Source organism: Triticum urartu, unplaced genomic scaffold, assembly GCF_056163025.1.
Source record: "Triticum urartu cultivar PI428250 unplaced genomic scaffold, HENAU_Tu73 scaffold2, whole genome shotgun sequence".
In the NCBI taxonomy this organism is placed as follows: domain Eukaryota; kingdom Viridiplantae; phylum Streptophyta; class Magnoliopsida; order Poales; family Poaceae; genus Triticum; species Triticum urartu.
The window spans coordinates 9,485,076-9,504,265 of record NW_028260368.1 but is presented as its reverse complement, the minus strand read 5'-3'; the positions used below and the strand labels follow the sequence as shown (position 1 = coordinate 9,504,265).

Sequence of the window (19,190 nt, the reverse complement as noted above, 5' to 3'; positions counted from 1 at the left end):
ACGGGTACGTGTGGGGTGAACCAAATTCTCATTGAATTTTATTTTTCCATTCGAAGGGGATCGTACAAGGTCGGCAGTACCCCCTGTGAATACTCCGCCAGTATGAAAAGTTCTTAATGTTAGTTGAGTCCCTGGCTCCCCAATTGATTGACCTGCAATAATACCTACGGCTTCTCCCAATTCGACCAGATCACTATGAGTAGGACTCCGGCCATAGCATAATTGACAGATCCAAGAAGTGCTTCGGCAAGTAAAGGGGGTTCTAATATATATTGGTTGTGCTCGAAATGGTTGTGCTCGAAAGGCAGTTATGAATCGATTGACTAATCCAATTCCAATATCTTGATTTCGCGCGGCAATGCATCGTGAACCGATATATATATCGTCTGCTAATACACGACCAATTAGTGTTTGGACAAAAAGTTTTTCCGTCATCCCATTTTGAGGACTTACAGAAATACCTCGGATAGTACCACAATCTCTTCTACGCACAATAATATGTTGAACTACTTCAACAAGTCTACGTGTAAGATATCCAGCATCTGCTGTTCGCACAGCAGTATCTACAACCCCTTTGCGGGCTCCATAGCAGGAAATTATATATTCTGTCAAAGAAAGTCCCTCGCGTAAATTGCTTTGAATAGGTAAATCAATCATTTGTCCTTGAGGGTCCGACATTAATCCTCTCATACCTACTAATTGGTGTACTTGAGATGCATTTCCTCTGGCTCCTGAAAAAGACATTAGATAGACTGGATTAGAAGGATCCGTTATCCGAAAATTTGAATTCATTTCTTGTTTCAAATATTCACTTGTCGCATACCATATCTCAACAGATTGGCGTAATTTTTCTACCGCGTGTACAGCCCCATAATAATAGTGTTTCTCCAAAAGAAAACTCTGTTGTTCCGCGTCTTGGACTAACCATCCCTTAGAGGGTATTGTTAAAAGATCCTCGATTCCTAACGAAATCGATGTAGTAGTGGCTTGATGGAAGCCCAGAGTCTTTAGTTGATCCAGTATATGGGATGTATATCCCATTCCAAAATGATCTATTAATCTGCTAATAAGTCGTTTCATACCAGTTCCGTCTATCTCTTTATTATGAAAGACCAGATTGGCCCGTTCCGCCATACATAAGTACCCCCTTTTCGGCTGAGTAGGATTCGACAATTGCTGAGTAGGATTCGACAATGGGCCTGAGTCAGTGATTCGAAAATTTAATTAACTTAATTGCCTCAATCTCAATCTGGATTCGCGTGGCAAATAATGATGATACTAGGGAAATCGGAATGCCCCCCGAAAGGGGAGGGGCATCGCCGAATCTAACTTTCTTGTTTAGGTAGTGTATGAATAGGCCTGACTAAATCCTTGTATGGCTTCCTCTATTTCTCTATAAAAAGAAATATGACCAAGAGTGGTTCGAATGTATATCGAACGAATTTCTTTTTTTCTATTTCCCATTATTAGATAGTGGGCATAAATCTCATGATAAGTCCCCAAAGATTCATATTGAACTTCAATCGGAACTTCTCTTGACCCAATGACGCGTTGATCCAGGTTCCATCGTAGCCACAAGGGACTATCTAAACTGATTAGTTTTTGTCTATAAGCTCCCAGTGCATCATAAGAACTAGAAAAATGGGGTTCTTTATCTTTCCTATATTTAAAATTATTATTATTATTGTAATTTACTTTTAGATTTGGGTAGTTTCTGCAACTATTATATCTATTTGCACAAATACCTCGACGCTTTCCAATCGTTAATACATAAAGCCCGATAAGCATGTCTTGGGTTGGTACGCAAATAGGATCCCCAATAGCGGGAGATAAGAGATTCATATGAGAAAACATAAGTAAACGGGCTTCTGCCTGAGCTTCCAAGGATAAAGGTAGATGAACAGCCATTTGATCTCCATCAAAGTCCGCATTGAAACCCTTACACACTAATGGGTGTAAAGAAATAGTACGCCCCTCTACTAAAGTGGGTTGAAAGGCCTGTATGCCTAATCTATGCAGGGTAGGTGCTCTATTTAACAGTACAGGATGTCCCCGCATAACTTCTTGAAGTATTTCCCATACAATGGGTTCTTTTTCCCAAATTTTCCTTTTAGCAATCCTTACATTAGAAGTGGCGCGTTTCGTGATTAAATCGCGAATTACAAATAGCTGAAAAAGCTTTATTGCTATCTCTAGAGGTAATCCACATTGATGTAATGAAAGCGAAGGACCCACAACAATGACAGAACGCCCCGAGTAATCGACCCGTTTCCCAAGCAGAGTCTCGCGAAACCTTCCCTCTTTACCTTCAATTACATCTGAAAGTGATTTGTATACTTTATTGTGACCATCCCTCGTCGGTTGCCCGCGGGACCCACTATCAAGAAGTGTATCCACGGCTTCTTGTACCAATTTTTCCTGGCACATTACTAAATCTGCTGGCGCTAATTCACTTCTTTTTAATAGATAGGCAAGATTGTTGTTCCGACGGATAACTCTCTTATAAAGTTCATTAATGTCTGAAGTCACTACTTTATCTCCAGACCTATAAACAATAGGTCTCAATTCGGGAGGAAGAACCGGTAATAAGCACAAAACCATCCATTCTGGTTCTACATTTGTTTGAATAAAATGTTTCGCCAATTGCATGCGTCTAATCAAAAAAACTTTTCTTATTCGTCTTTTTCTATCTTCCCACTCATCTCCACTATACCCCTCGTCTTCTAATTCCTTCCATTCGACCAAAGAATTCTCTATAATAATTCGCAAATCCAAATCTGCTAATTGTTCTCTAATAGCACCTGCTCCTGTCGCAATTTCCCGATTTCGAAATGTTGCAAAGCCTGGGGTAGAAAAAAAGGGAGAAATGCTGTGGTTACAGGATGCAATTTCCTCTTCGAATAAACCTCGTAATCGTAAAAAAGTGGGTTTTTTAGTGCTGGGCCTAGCAAAAGAGAAATCGCCGTATACTAGGCCCTCCAACTTCTTAAGAGGTTTATCTAAAAGATTCGCGATATAACTAGGAAGACCTTTCAAATACCACACATGAGTCACGGGACATGCGAGTTTGATGTATCCCATTTGATATCTTCGTATGAGAATCCACAAATTCGACCCCGCATTTTTGGCAAAATCTTTCGTCTTCGTTTTCAGCTCCGCTCGCTCGAGAATTGCCACAAGCGCAAATCCCGCTTTTTATGGGTCCAAAGATTCTTTCGCAAAACAATCCATCTTTTTCTGGTTTATCGGTTTTATAATGAAAAGTAGAGGGCCTTGTGACTTCGCCAACGACTTCTCCATTAGGTAGGTTTTTGTTAGCCCAAGCCTTTATTTGTTGAGGGGAAACGAGTCCAATTTGAAGTTGTTGATGTTTATATTGGTCAATCATAAAATAGAAATAAGAAAAGAATTTATATTTATTCCGATCAAACTTCCTCCCTATTAACCTGGAAGTTCTTTTCAGATACAAGGAAATGATTCAGTTCTAGAGCCAAAGATCGTAGTTCTCGAACGAGCACTCGAAAAGATTCTGGAGGATCCTCATGATTAGGTATTCTTTTTCCCCAGATCGTAGCATTAAGTATTTCTTGGCGAGCTATAAGATGGTCAGATTTATAAGTAAGTATCTCTTGTAAAATATGAGCAACACCAAATCCTTCTAAAGCCCAAACTTCCATTTCTCCTACTCGTTGTCCCCCTTGCTTGGCTCTTCCTCTAACCGGTTGTTGTGTAACAAGTGAGTAGGGCCCAGTAGAACGCCCATGAATTTTCTCATCAACTTGATGAATTAATTTTAAGATATAGGACTTCCCTATTAGAACAGGTTGCTCAAAGGGGTCGCCTGTTCTTCCATCAAATATTCTGCTTTTTCCCGGGTACTCGGGTTCAAATACCCATGGATTTTTTGTTTCTTTACTGGCTTCATATAATTCTGAAAACACAAGTTTTCTTGAAGCCTCTTGCTCATATCTCTCATCAAAGGGTGCTATTCTATAATGTTTCTTTAGCAGATCCCCCGCTAATCCGAGCGAGCTTTCAAATATTTGTCCCACATTCATTCGGGAGGGTACTCCTAAGGGATTGAAGACCATATCAACGGGTGTTCCATCTTGCAAATAGGGCATATCTTGCCTAGGCAAAATTTTGGAAATGATCCCTTTATTCCCATGTCTTCCGGCTACTTTATCCCCAACTTTGATTTCACGTTTCTGTAAAATATATACACGAACCATTATGTCGAGCGGGTCCCTTTGGATCCATTTCACATCGATAACGCGCCCTCTTCCACCTATAGGTAATTTCAGAGAAGTTTCTTTTGAAGTGGAAACCTCAAGGCCAAATATGGCCCGTAATAATCCAGCTTCCGCGATATAAGATGATTCGCTCGCTATCTGAGGCGTTAATTTACCTACTAAAATATCACCAGTTTCTACCCAGGATCCCAACCTAACAACTCCATTTCTGTCCAAATTGCGGAGTAAATGTTCTTCTAGATGTGGTATTTCTTTAGTGATTTTTTCAGCGGAGCCCTGGCTTGTCGTATCCGTCTGAATTTCATATTTCCGGATGTGAAAAGAGGTATAAATATCTTCATATACCAAACGTTCGCTAATTAGTACTGCGTCTTCAAAATTGTAACCTTCCCATGGCATATAAGCTACTAATACGTTTTTTCCTAAAGCAAGTTCGCCCCCAATTGTAGCAGCTCCTTCTGCTAAAATTTGTCCTTTTTTAATGGATTTACCCCGTGGAACCCGGGGTTTTTGGTGCATACAAGTATTTTTGTTAGAGCGACGGTGGTTAACTAAAGGAATACTTATAGTCTTCCCACTACTTGATAAAAGTATCTTATGACTATCAGTAGAAATGATCTTTCCCTCGCGTTCGGCTATAATGGAAACCCTCGAATCTAGAGCTGTTTGGCGTTCCAATCCAGTTCCAACAATGCATTTCTCGGACCGAGAAAGCGGAACTGCTTGGCGCTGCATATTAGAACTCATTAAAGCCCGATTCGCATCATTGTGCTCAATAAAAGGAATGAGAGAACCCCCAATAGAAAAATATTGGAAAGGAAAAATACTTCTAACATGAATCTGTTCCCATGCAATCATGAATCTGTTCCCATGCAATAGTCAAGAATTCTTGACGGTATCTAGCCGGAACAACCTGTTCTTCCTGAATACCTTGATTCAAGGACAAAGAATTTCCTGCTGCTATCATATAATATTCATCTCTATTTGGTGATAGATAAACCACCTGTCTCTCTTTTTTTTCTTTTGCTTTCTCAGCAGATATTTCATAAAACGGACTCTCTATGGATCCCCACAAGTGATCAATTCTCGCATGAATTGTTAAGGATCCAGTAAGTCCAACATTGATTCCTTCAGACGTGTCAATTGGACAAATACGCCCATAGTGACTCGGATGAATATCTCGGCTCCGAAAACTTGCGGTTCTCCCCCGTCAACCCTCCAGGACCTAAACAACTCACTTTTCGCCCATGAACAGTTTGTGTCAATGGATTCGTTTGATCAAAAACTTGAGATAACGGGTATGTGCCAAAAAAGGTCTCATAAGTAGTTATTAATAAAATTGAAGTTGAAGTTGGAGTTACCAAAGTTTGGGGAGTCGGTTTCGATTGACGTATGAATACTCTACGAATAGTTTTTTGAACTGCATGTTGTAAACGACCAAGAGCCAATCCGAATTGATCTTGTAACAGATCCGCAACCGAACGAATACGTTTATTTTTCAAGTGATTCATATCGTCATCGTCAAGTATACCCGTTCCAAATTTCATTCCAATCAAATGATCCGTAGCGGCCAATACATCTCGTGGTAACAAGAATGTATTGTTCTGAGGAATATCAAGATTAAGTCTCCGATTCATATTTCGTCGACCAATCCTTCCTAATTCACATTTTTGTTGAAAAAATTTCTTTTGTAATTCCTCGCATAAGGACTCCGAAAATACCAGGTCCCCACCTACACAAGCAAATTGTTGATAAAACTCCAAAATAGCTTTTTCTTTTGACTCAATCCTCTTCTTCTCTTTAGCATTCGGGAAAGACAAGAAAATTTCAGGGTAGGAAACATTATCCAGAATTTCTCTTAGATTCGAACCCATAGCTGATGATAGAACTAGAATAGATATCTTTTGTTTTCTACTCACGCGAGCCCATATCCTTTCTTTTTTATCAATTGCTAATTCCGATCTCCCCCCCCAATCTGATATTATAGTGCCAGTGTAGATAGAAATTCCCTTATGATCTAATTCCGAGCGGTAGTAAATACCAGGACTTAGCAATATTTGATTGATCACAATTCGGTATATTCCATTTATAATAAAGGTTCCTAAGGAATTCATTATAGGAATGTTTCCGATAGAAATGGTTTGCTTTTGCACATCGAAACCAAAAATTAATCTCGCAGATACATATAATTCGGAAGAATAGGTGAGTGATTCATACACAGCATCTCTTTCTTTTATCGAGGGTTCTAGCAGTTGATATCCTTTCGCAAATAATTGAAATGCAATTTCGTGATCTGGATCTTTAATTGTTGGAAACTTGTCAAGTTCTTCTGCCAAGGCTTGATTAATGAACCTACAAAATCCCTCGAATTGGATCTGACTAAATCCGGGTATTGTGGACATTCCCTCGTTTCCATTCCGGAGCATCTTAATCTTAAGTTTCCTGTTTATCAAAGAAAAATTCCATTATCAGCTCACTCTTCATCAATCCCTATGGATCGATCTAGCAATCATGGAATCTATATTCTGTTTACTGAATCACATGAAATTCTAGGGAACTCCACATACGTATTTCATATATGTATTTCATACATATGAATAGAGACCATTTGGACGAAAGTTCGAGTTTGCCAGGGGTACAAATGAAATGAAAATGAATTGATAAAACATTCCTACAAAAAAAATTCTGCCACTTATACTTTATGTTATGATATTCTAATCAGATTGGATGGCAAAGATTTCTCATTTTATCTCCTTTCTATGAATGTAATAAAGCCGTAATATAATATACTAGAAAGTTTGACTTTACTTCGATTTAGAATAGCGTGCTTACTTTAATTTCTCAAAATAATTTGAGGGTTCTTTTTTATTTCGGATCGGAGTAGTATAATTGCTAGAAAATTCAGTATTTCATTGTGGAATTCTAAAATAAAGTAAGTCCCTTTTTTAAGTACATGCCAATCTAGTTATCCACCTCTCCCCATATCCATGCTTTTCTTTTATCGTAATTTCACTTGGGTACGCCAAGATAGTCAGGTTATACTCTATATCAGAGCAAATTTCCTTTTTTTTATTCAAGATATTTAATTTAATACTTTGAAAAATTAAAGCATGATTCCCCATAGAGATATGTACATAAAGGGGATCTTTGGATAATAATGCTGTTCGGACCTAAAGTTTACCTATACACGGATTAAGCATAAAGCCATAATATTTTATTATGCCATTGAAGGGGGGGGAGATAATACCGATTTAAGAGTAGTTCACTACTGCAATAAAAAAAAGAGAATTCTAGTTAACGGTTCCAATTTATTCTGAATTTTGCAGCCTGTGAATAGAAATCCACTTTTTCTTCTTTTTCATCTCAATAGAAAGAAATGGGAAGTTTTATTGTGTTAACAATGTATGTTTTAAGATAGAATCTATCGAGGAGAATAATAGAAACTGGATCAAAAAAAGCAGGAATAGATTTTTTGAAAAAGATTGGAAAAAAGTAAGTAGAATTATATTCAAAATAAAAGGGGCTTTTCGTAAGAAAACGTGGATGAATACTTGCTGTTTTCTAGATTTTTGATCGGATTTTTTGGCGGCATGGCCAAGCGGTAAGGCAGGGGACTGCAAATCCTTTATCCCCAGTTCAAATCTGGGTGCCGCCTGATCAATAAAATACTTAGGTTTTTTTTATAGTGCTGATCGAATTCGATAAATTTTTACTTCGCATAAGTTCGGGCAAGAGAGTAACTGGGCCTGCCGATACTGGGTTTAGAGAAACCATACCATAGTTCTATCCTCAAACTAGGGTTAGGGTTTGTTTTGACGGTAGTGGCCAAAATGGTTATCAATAGGGGTGAGGTAGTGTTTCCTTATTCTTTTATTATATGAATTTGAATTGGTTCTTAATTGAGATTCGATTTGATAATTTTAAAATACGAGGATAAGATGTCAGAAATCTTGGTATCCAAAGAAAGGTCCCTAAGGGGCATTCTTTTTTTTTTTCAATCTAAGATTCAAGAAGGGACTCCACGAAAGAATATCAAGACTTACTAATTATTATACATTTTTTTATCGTACATCTTATGTTACCTACATACACTAAAGTAAGGACTACTTAATTCTAACGAGAATCAGATTAAATAGGTCGATCAAAAATCAATTTAGGAGTTGTATTATGGATAAAATCTCTTCATTCTTTCATAGAATGATACAGCAAGGCTGCAGGGTTTAGGTCAAAAATAAACATTAGGTAAGGTAGGTATCCAATAAATATTTATCTATCGATAATTTTATGGTATATTCGGGCGTCCTTTGCTTAAAAAAAAAAAAAAGAGTAACAAAAGGAATAAAAAATCTTCCTATTCCCGCTTCTTCTATTCAGGACATCATTCCCGTACTCTTTCTTTTTTAAGGAAAAAAGGGCTATAGTATCTCGTATTTTTAATGCTCTCTAATTCTACCAGAATTCCTATAAGAATTTGTTAGGAGTAAATTCCTTGAACTGATTGATCCATGGCCTTAGGGCGGAATCCCTTTTTGACTCTGTACCCTTGATTCCACTATGATTATTGATCAATAGTAGAATAATCCCTTCATAGAAATAGGAGACATAATTTAGATGGATATAGTAAGTCTCGCTTGGGCTGCTTTAATGGTAGTCTTTACATTTTCTCTTTCACTAGTAGTATGGGGAAGGAGTGGACTCTAGGGATACTACTAATTGATTAAGTAATCAAATTGTTGTATCAATTCTTTTCTTTAATGGATCATTTTGCATTAATCATTTTGTCAAACGTTATTCTTTAATCTTTTTCTTTAGTTTTGTTTCACTCCTGTAAGAAACTCTTGTATTGTAAGTTGTAATGTAAGAAAGAGCCATTATACCAATTCAGAATTTCTACTAGAAATGACGAATGGTTAAAAAAAGTTCTATACATAAGAAAATTAGACTTTCTTCCACGGAACTATTCACGGCATATCACACATTTTCCATTTCCTTTTACTTTTTACTATAGTCTATTCTTCATATTATTTTTCTTTCCTTCCATGGATTCTTTGGTCAAGAATTGTCTTAGATTTTTTTATTTTGACCTGATTGAAATTAAGTGGATGCAATGAAAAAAGAAATTGAATTAGACTACTTAACTATTTCAATCTACTAATCTATTCTATGTAGATTCAAAGATAATATAATAGAAAGAATCTAAAGTGTCGTAGAAAAAACTATATGTAGTTCTTTCTACCACACTTTAAGATTCCAACCAGATCCTTTCATTTAAGACTTGGATTTTTTTTATTTAATCCCTTTTTAATTTCTTCAATGATTAATTGGAATTCCAATTAATTATTTTGGCTGACTGTTTTTACATAAATAATAAGTAAAAAAGAAGTAGGAACTAGAATGAACAGTGCAGTAGCAATAAATGCGAGAATATTGACTTCCATAACCTCTTTATTTTTTATTTTCACAATAACTCGGGATGTAATCCCATGGAGAGGAAAAAGGGGTATCTTGTAAATTCAAGGGTAGGGCTTGCATTCTGATAATACTGAATCAATTCAATATTATGAATATCGGATCTATCAAATCAATTCATGGATGAGAGTTATATTTCACGGATGAGAGTTATATAGTATAACATAGGAAGATCCTCTATCCACACTAAGACCAAAATGGGTTTTTTGATTGGATTAGGAATTCCCTCTTTTTTAATCCTTTTCTACTTTTTCTTTTCTATATCTCTAACCCACGAGCTTTCTTAATCTTATACTTTCTTAATCTTATACAATTTCCCTTCCTTTTTCTTATAGTTATACATACAATTATGTATGTATTATATGACCAACTTTCACTTTCTATGGGTCACATAGACATCCAAATAAGCAGTAGAAGTGAGATGGGGAAAAGAGGTCTGAAATAAAAAGGGAATACGATTTATGTATGGATTCCGGTAAAATACCGGTACTCTATTCCATAAGAGTGGAATAGGAAATTAAGATGAGGATGGTATCATCATAAAGAAAGATAGAGTAATATAATATCCTAAATTCTACTAATCCACATATCGTATGTGTCTTTCTTTATCGATTGGGAGTAGTGAAAAAAAAATTCCTATATGCCCTCCCTCCCTCTTTAATGAGAGATGCAAAATAAAAAAGTGAAGTAAGGGTGCCCTGTGGGTATTTGATCTTGCTCCCTGCCCCTTTTTTTCATGGAAAAAGGAAATATCAATTTCTCCATTCATTGAACCCTAGTTCGGGACTGACGGGGCTCGAACCCGCAGCTTCCGCCTTGACAGGGCGGTGCTCTGACCAATTGAACTACAATCCCCGCGGGGTGTATGGCATACCCATTCTTAAATAGAACCATAAGAAGATTCGATTCGTCTTTCGTACTCTAAGAAATAGACGAATCATATACTACATACCCACATATTATATTATACGTGGGTATAGTGAGAGTGACATAACTAGTATGTCGTGATTTTTTATCACTAAAAATGGATAATAATCCAGCCTTCAATAAGAAAAACTCTTTTGTTTGTAAGAAAGGAATGAGAGAGATATGGATTAGAAAAAAAAATTTCCCTTTTTTCTTTATCTTTTATTTCTATAGATCAGACATTTTATTTTATGGAAGAAAAACAAAAGGATTTAGTTCATACTCACGAAGCCCTAGATTTTTGGTTTGGGCCGAGCTGGATTTGAACCAGCGTAGACATTGTCAACGAATTTACAGTCCGTCCCCATTAACCACTCGGGCATCGACCCAGGAAGAATTTATTCTAGGGTTTTTGCTAATCTATGATTAACCTCCTTTCATAATACTCCCTACCCCCAGGGGAAGTCGAATCCCCGCTGCCTCCTTGAAAGAGAGATGTCCTGAACCACTAGACGATAGGGGCATCACTAGACGATAGGGCCATATACAACCGCTCGTGATTATACTATAATCATAGTATGAGCAGTTTTTTGGAATTGTCAATATACTCGAAAAGTATAAATAGATCCAAAGCAAAGAGTTTTTCCAACTTTTCTGTTATGTTTTCATCTAGGATTTTTTTTAGTTGATCGTTATAGATTAATTCTCCGTGCTTCATTTAGTGTTCATACCAAAAATGCATCCATCCCGCACTAAGTCATAAAATTCTCTAAAAATATAGAGAAAGTTTCAAAAACAAAGAAAAAAAGTGAATCAATTTAGTAGAAAAGTACTCTATCAGATTCGAACCAACGACTTACGTCTTAGCACGAGATTACTCTACCACTAATTTAAAAAGCCCTTTATCGGATTTGAACCGATGACTTATGCCTTACCATGGCATTACTCTACCACTGAGTTAAAAGGGCTTTTTATTTAATTCAAAAATTAGCCACTTGGATTTCCCATTATGGGTCTACTGCATAATGTACATATTATATATATAATATATAGAGATAGAGAGAGAGACATTATGTAGAGATTGTATATGTATATATCGATATCTTGAGAGCTCAAAATAAAATTAATAAAAAAAAACATACCCTACATAACATATCCAACTCTTCTTGGTTCAGGGTTTTCCGTTTCCGAAGACTAGTAAAATAGGCGGATTCTGGAACCCCAAGGATTCAACGGTATATGGATATGGAAAATATAAGATTTCCGATCCTAGCGGGAAAAGGCGGGGAACAGATACCCAATAGGATATAGGATCCTTGGGAGGAACTTTTGGTAATGGCCTTGATCCTCTATGCTATTTTTTATGTGTTCTTAGTTCTATTGAACTTTTTGCATTCTTTTAAACAAGAATCTAATAAACTAGAATTGAGTCAGTGGAAAAAAGGAGAGAGAGGAAAGTGTTAAATGGAGAGAGTCGACTAATCAGAGACTTTTAGGATCTTCTTTACATCAGGTAAATCTGTCGGCCCTGTCCGTTTTTTTCTTTAAGTTACGACTCTTTGCTGCTTACTTCTATCAAGCCATAGGGAAAGTCTATGATGAATTTGGAAAACTCATCTCACTCTTACTCTATGGCTCGGACTTAATGGGGGAAGAAAACATCTTCCATAATTTCTTTTTTGTTCAATTCTGGACAAAAAAGAAAAGGAAAAAAGGAATTTATAGGGACAGTGTTACCCCCTATATCCCCTAGTTTATATTGTAGGAATAATAAAACAATTTAGCAGTCTGACACACTTACGTCCTTGCAAAGTAAATAATTATTATTGTAGTCGTAACCGTAGAATAGGATCCTAATCAAAATAAATACATTTGGTTCAGGCGCTATTAGCATGGTAAGAAAAGATTTTTTTTACAGACCAGAGGGGCTATCTAAATCCTAAAGTAAAGGCGAGCGATCGAAGTAGAAGTACCAACGGCTCAGTGTCATGAACCTTCTCCATCTGATTCAATAAGGGGGAATTAGCCTTCTTGTCAAATGGCTATCCTTGACAAAGGGTACCATTTATACCATAATCTACAATGTAGCGGGTATAGTTTAGTGGTAAAAGTGTGATTCGTTCTATTAATAACTGAATTTGAAATGATATACTTAAGGCATCCTTAAGTTTTTTATTTTTATATTCCGATGAAAACTTTAGTTCTTATAAAGGATTAAATCCTTTTCCTCTCAATAGCATATTGAGGAAGAATATACATTCTGGCGATTTGTATCCAAAGACTAATTTAAATTGCATCCAAAATAAAAATAGGATTATGAGTACAGAGTCGCGAAGCATAATTTTGCATTGGATTAAGTATTCCAATTTTGAAAATATGAGTAAAGGATCTATGGATGAAGATACAAAAAAGTTGATTTCCAATCGTAACTAAATCTTCTTAAAATAAGGAATAAGGAAGCCAAATAGCTAAAAAACGATAGTTTTGGTTTACTAGAACCATCCGCATATTGTTTCAGCTCGGTGGAAACCCAATTCTTTTCCTCAGGATCTCTTGAATGAAATTAGGGAACGAAGTAAGTAGATTAGATGAATTTAGATAGAATTTCTATCTCCTACTCTATAAGGATCATCTAGAAAGCGGAGAGCTTTGGTTCCATTCAAATAGAAAAGCTGACATAGATGTTAAGTGGTGAGAATATCCATAAAGGAGCCGAATGAAATCAAAATTTCATGTTCGGTTTTGAATTAGAGACGTTAAAAATAATCAACCAACGTCGACTATAACCCCTAGCCTTCCAAGCTAACGATGCGGGTTCGATTCCCGCTACCCGCTCCATTCTGTATAAAAGGAGTATTCTATTTGTCTAGACATGTTAGAGGCTTGTATTCAAGCCTTTTTTGTCCACCAGTTTCTGGTACTCCAGAGCGGAGTAGAGCAGTTTGGTAGCTCACGAGGCTCATAACCTTGAGGTCACGGGTTCGATTCCCGTCTCCGCACTTAGCAGTCTGTATAAAAGGACTATTCTATTTCTCTAGATATGTATGGTAGAGGGGCGTATCCAACCCTTTTTTATTCATTAGTTCCCGGCCCTAGAGGGCAAAATTGAGCAGTTTGCGAAGTCACTTGCCTTCAAAAAAAGAAGGCGCAAGGCCTCTCCCTACCCTGCAGAAAATAAAAATGAAACGAAAGGGACAGTCTACCTCTCCCTTCCCTTTAAAAAAAGTTTGCCCGTTGTTTGTCTCAGTTAATACCCAATTTTTGGAGCTCTGTTGGCGAGTTCTATTTCTGCCTCTGGAGCGCCCTCTTTTTTTGAGTGGGATGCAAAGGAAGGGTAAGATAGTAAGGGATACGGCACTAGACTAACACCTAATTAATACTTAATTTAATATAAGTAGTTAAACAGTTAACTAGACTAAACTTTTTATCATAGTACTTTGATAAATTAAGCGGGCGAGCGGCGGGAATCGAACCCGTATCTTCTCCTTGGCAAGGAGATATTTTACCATTGAACTACGCTCGCTACGGTATATATTTTATAGCGTATATCCGCCTGGGTCGACCTTCTATGTCTGGGTCGACCGTTTCATTTCATTTTCTATTATATTAGAGTTTTCCTTTTTTTATTATCTGTCAATGAATATTCTAATGGGAATGGAATTTCATAATACTGAAAGAGAAGAGCTAGCAATTCGGAACGCAAATTGCGTTTTAATACGTCTCACTATTCTAATTTTTTAGAAGAAATGGCCTTTATTATTTCTTTTTTATGGGGTTAATAAATATTAACCAAATTTCATTTAAGAAATGAGAGAATTCAGAATAGCTACGAGAAAGACTAGTCCAATCCATAATGATGTACCGGAAAATACAACATTTTTATTATTTGACCAACCATCAGGAGAAGCAAATACAAGGGGTACACTAATTACTAAGACTGAGGAAGTCGCAATTAATGCAAAAACAGCTAATTGGAAAGCAATAGTCATATTTCTAATCCTCCAAGCTACCATCAAATAAAGTTGACTACATATTTGATCCCTCACTTAAACCAAAATTGTAAAAAAATACAAGAAGTAGGAGGGGTTTAATCATGAATCCATTGATTCTTCTCTTTAATTCAAATTTATTACTTAAACCGCTTTTTTATTTGGATATGGGGGTGAGAAGAGATTATTTACTCTTTATTTCACAAGCGGGTATAGCGGATCCTGTATCCGTGTATACAGTATACAGAGATATATCGAAAAGGAACTTGTATCTGATATCTTTCTAGAGGCTAATAAATCTTTTTATTTTTTATATGGCTATGTTCTATTTGTAGGAGTAAAATAAGGATTAGGCTGTGGAGAGATGGCTGAGTGGTTGATAGCTCCGGTCTTGAAAACCGGTATAGTTCTAGGAACTATCGAGGGTTCGAATCCCTCTCTCTCCTTTTGCTTATTGAATACGTTTGTTTCTTTCATTTTTATTTATTTTTTTTTTCTGTCCCTTATCTTTCTTTCATAAAAAGGAATGAATGGCTCGGCTAGATGGAATAACCGAGCCAGAACAGAAAAAAAGTAGAACAGGTATAAATAAGAAAATCTTAGTTAAGAGGGTTCATGTAAAGAACAGGTTCCAAATCACGATCGATTCCCTTTTCAAAACCTGCTGCAGCAGCTCGGGCTCTTCCTGCATGCCATAAATGGCCCACAAAAAAGAAGAATCCTAGAACAAAATGAGAAGTTGATAACCAACTTCTAGGAGAGACATAATTAACTGCATTGATCTCGGTAGCTACGCCACCCACGGAATTTAAAGAGCCTAAAGGAGCGTGGGTCATATATTCTGCTGAGCGTCGTTCTTGCCAAGGTTGTATGTCTTTTTTCAACCTACTCAAGTCCAAACCGTTGGGGCCCCTTAGAGGTTCTAACCATGGAGCACGAAGGTCCCAAAAACGCATAGTTTCCCCTCCAAAGATAACCTCCCCAGTTGGGGAACGCATTAGATATTTACCTAAACCTGTGGGTCCTTGAGCGGATCCCACATTAGCTCCAAGACGCTGGTCTCTAACTAGAAAAGTAAATGCTTGAGCTTGAGAAGCTTCTGGCCCGGTGGGTCCATAAAACTCACTCGGATAAGCTGTATTATTGAACCATACAAAACAACAAGCGATAAAACCAAAGACAGATAAAGCAGCTAAACTATAAGACAAGTAAGCTTCTCCAGACCATACAAATGCACGGCGAGCCCATGCGAAGGGTTTGGTTAAAATATGCCAAATTCCGCCAAATACACAAATAAAACCCAACCATACATGCCCACCAATTATATCTTCTAAATCATCTACACTAACAATCCACCCTTCTCCACCAAAAGGAGATTTTAGTAAATAACCAAATATAACACTGGGACTAAGGGTCAAATTGGTAATTTTTCTTACATCTCCCCCCCCAGGGGCCCAGGTATCATATACACCGCCAAAATAAAGAGCCTTGAGTACTAGAAGAAAAGCACCTAGACCTAACAAAATTAAGTGAATACCCAAAATTGTAGTCATTTTATTTCTATCTTTCCAGACATAACCAAAGAATGGAAAAGATTCCTCAAGAGTCTCGGGTCCCAGAAGCGCGTGATAAATGCCACCGAAGCCTAAGACTGCGGAGGAAATTAGGTGAAGTACGCCAGATACAAAGTACGGAAAAGTATCTAGAACTTCCCCCCCTGGCCCTACTCCCCAACCTAGAGTAGCTAAGTGTGGAAGTAAAATCAACCCTTGTTCATACATGGGCTTTTCTGGTACGAAATGGGCCACTTCAAATAGGTTCATTGCTCCGGCCCAGAATACGATTAATCCGGCATGAGCTACATGAGCTCCAAGCAGTTTACCGGACAAATTGATAAGTCTGGCATTCCCAGCCCACCAAGCAAAGCCGGTGGTTTCTTGGTCACGACCAGCTAAAACGAAAGTTCCATTAAAGAGCGTTTCCACGTGGTAGAACCTCCTCAGGGAATATAAGATTTTCATGAGGCTGATCCTGAGCTGCCATCCACGCACGAATACCCTCGTTTAAAAGAATATTTTTGGTGTAGAAAGTCTCAAATTCAGGATCTTCCGCTGCACGGATTTCCTGGGAAACAAAGTCATAGGCACGTAAGTTCAGAGCCAAGCCAACTACGCCAATAGCACTCATCCATAAACCGGTGACGGGTACAAATAGCATAAAGAAATGTAACCAACGTTTATTGGAAAAAGCAACACCAAAGATTTGGGACCAAAAGCGGTTAGCAGTGACCATTGAATAAGTTTCTTCAGCTTGAGTTGGGTTAAAAGCACGGAAGGTATTTGCACCATCACCGTCCTCAAATAGAGTGTTTTCTACGGTCGCTCCATGAATAGCGCATAGCAGAGCCGCACCTAATACTCCGGCAACTCCCATCATATGAAATGGGTTCAACGTCCAATTATGAAATCCTTGGAAGAAAAGGATGAATCGAAATATCGCTGCTACGCCAAAACTCGGCGCAAAGAACCAACCAGATTGCCCCAGTGGATAAATAAGGAATACAGAAACAAAAACAGCAATTGGACCAGAGAATGAGATTGCATTATAAGGCCGCAATTGAACAGACCGAGCAAGTTCAAATTGGCGTAACATGAAACCTATTAGTGCAAAAGCCCCGTGGAGAGCTACAAAAGTCCATAGACCGCCTAATTGACACCAACGAGTAAAATCTCCTTGTGCTTCGGGCCCCCATAGTAGCAACAAAGAGTGTGCTAAACTATTGGCAGGGGTAGAAACTGCTGCGGTTAAGAAATTACAACCTTCCAAATAGGAACTAGCCAATCCATGGGTATACCAAGAAGTTACAAAAGTTGTCCCTGTAAACCAACCCCCTAAAGCGAAATAAGCACAAGGAAAGAGCAATAGGCCAGACCATCCTACAAAAACGAAACGGTCCCTTCGTAACCAGTCATCCATAGTATCAAATAGATCATTTTCTTCTTTAGGAATTCTACCAAGGGCTATAGTCATAGTGATCCTCCTATTCAATTACTTCAACCATTTCCGAGCACCTCATATCACTTTCCAAGGCATATGATAGTTTTATTATCTGTGGACGATTTCTTTCTCGTTCAATGCCCTTTTTCAATGGTCTCGAAGAGAGAAATTTCCCATTTTTATCTATGGAGTCACAGTCACAACCGAGGTCGTGGTAAATCCATGAATTTGATTCGATTTGTTTTTCTTATACTATTTATTTGTTTTTCTTATACTATAGAAATAGAAATAAATTGTTTTTCTTATACTATAGAAAGAAATAAACCTTTGAATTCAGCATTATTCCAAGACTCCTATTTCAAAGTCTATCTTTTAAGGGAAAAATGCAAATAAAAGTAACCCTTCTTTTCCCATTCCCTCTCTATTGCATGGGTGGAAGAACTAAAATAATAGAGGATTCTGAAAAAAAAAAATGGACCTTCGAAATCCAATTTTATGTGTAGCGCAAAGGAGTTGCGATTTCTTCTTATTCCTATAGAACATCTAGTAACAAGAATATGAAATCGTAAATAGCGAAAAATTCTTGTCTTGCGCGGTCTAAGTCTAAGGAAATAAAAAAAATTCGCTTATACAATTTCATCTACATCGAATTTATATATCAGAATAGCGGATAGAGGCATCATTAAAGGAGTCAGGTCTACTTACTTTATGCTTCTTTCCAATTTTATGGTGGATTTGATAAGAACCCTTTTTGCTTTCTTGATAAATAATCGACAAAAAAAGCGTTTTTTTTATATAACCTGCTTGTTTTATTATAATTATAACAAGTCCTATATGGAAATGCCCGCTAAAGAGAAAATCTATTTGATTGTCTCTCGGCCAATATCGATTTTTAGAAAGAAAAAACAAGAATTTTCTTCTTTTTTTATTAACATTAAGAAAAAAGAATATAATTAAAATGGAATTGGCAATATAATTTTTATAGACTTTTGAAAGAAAAAAAAGGGGTTTTTTGCAACCGTTATTTCTTATTTCTTGCCTATATCATATCACGGAAACCTTTCGCTTTGGAACGTGGAGAGATGGCTGAGTGGACTAAAGCGGCGGATTGCTAATCCGTTGTACAATTTTTTTGTACCGAGGGTTCGAATCCCTCTCTTTCCGCTCCCTTGGATCATTTGGGACTTTCGAATTGGAAAGAATTCTGACCCCCGGATTTTCTCATAGATAAATGTACGAAACAAATCCAATAAGAAAAAAAAAAACTGAATTTTTACTCCTCGCGTCCAGGATTCCGTCCTGGGTCATTAGATAAGAATCCAAAGATAAAGAGTGAAACAAAGAATATCACTACTGTATAAACAAAAAGTTTGAGAGTAAGCATTACATAATCTCCAAGATTTTTTTTTAAGGAATAGATTACCAGTTTTTCCTTACCACACGGATCCACTAGGATGGTTTTTTTTTATACCTAAAAATGCAAAAAAGAATTCTTGAAAAAAATTGCAAGAATTCTTTTATAATAAGCACTCTTATCAATAGCAAAAATAGGGTTAGGTGGTTAGGTATTGTGTAG

At 37.1% G+C, this 19,190-nt stretch overlaps 6 non-coding genes across 6 annotated transcripts; 4 read left to right on the top strand and 2 right to left on the bottom strand.

Annotated features, from left to right (window-relative positions):
- Positions 1 to 7,837: 7,837 nt before the first annotated feature.
- TRNAC-GCA (transfer RNA cysteine (anticodon GCA)) lies at positions 7,838 to 7,908 on the top strand. The gene has a single exon. It is a non-coding gene; the product is annotated as a tRNA-Cys (tRNA).
- A 3,616-nt stretch (positions 7,909 to 11,524) lies between these two features.
- On the bottom strand, positions 11,525 to 11,596 carry TRNAT-GGU (transfer RNA threonine (anticodon GGU)). The gene has a single exon. It is a non-coding gene; the product is annotated as a tRNA-Thr (tRNA).
- A 1,958-nt stretch (positions 11,597 to 13,554) lies between these two features.
- Positions 13,555 to 13,628, top strand: TRNAM-CAU (transfer RNA methionine (anticodon CAU)). Its single transcript has one exon. It is a non-coding gene; the product is annotated as a tRNA-Met (tRNA).
- Positions 13,629 to 14,080: 452 nt separating this feature from the next.
- TRNAG-GCC (transfer RNA glycine (anticodon GCC)) lies at positions 14,081 to 14,151 on the bottom strand. The gene has a single exon. It is a non-coding gene; the product is annotated as a tRNA-Gly (tRNA).
- An 824-nt stretch (positions 14,152 to 14,975) lies between these two features.
- On the top strand, positions 14,976 to 15,063 carry TRNAS-UGA (transfer RNA serine (anticodon UGA)). Its single transcript has one exon. It is a non-coding gene; the product is annotated as a tRNA-Ser (tRNA).
- A 3,627-nt stretch (positions 15,064 to 18,690) lies between these two features.
- TRNAS-GCU (transfer RNA serine (anticodon GCU)) lies at positions 18,691 to 18,778 on the top strand. Its single transcript has one exon. It is a non-coding gene; the product is annotated as a tRNA-Ser (tRNA).
- The last annotated feature ends 412 nt before the right edge of the window (positions 18,779 to 19,190 follow it).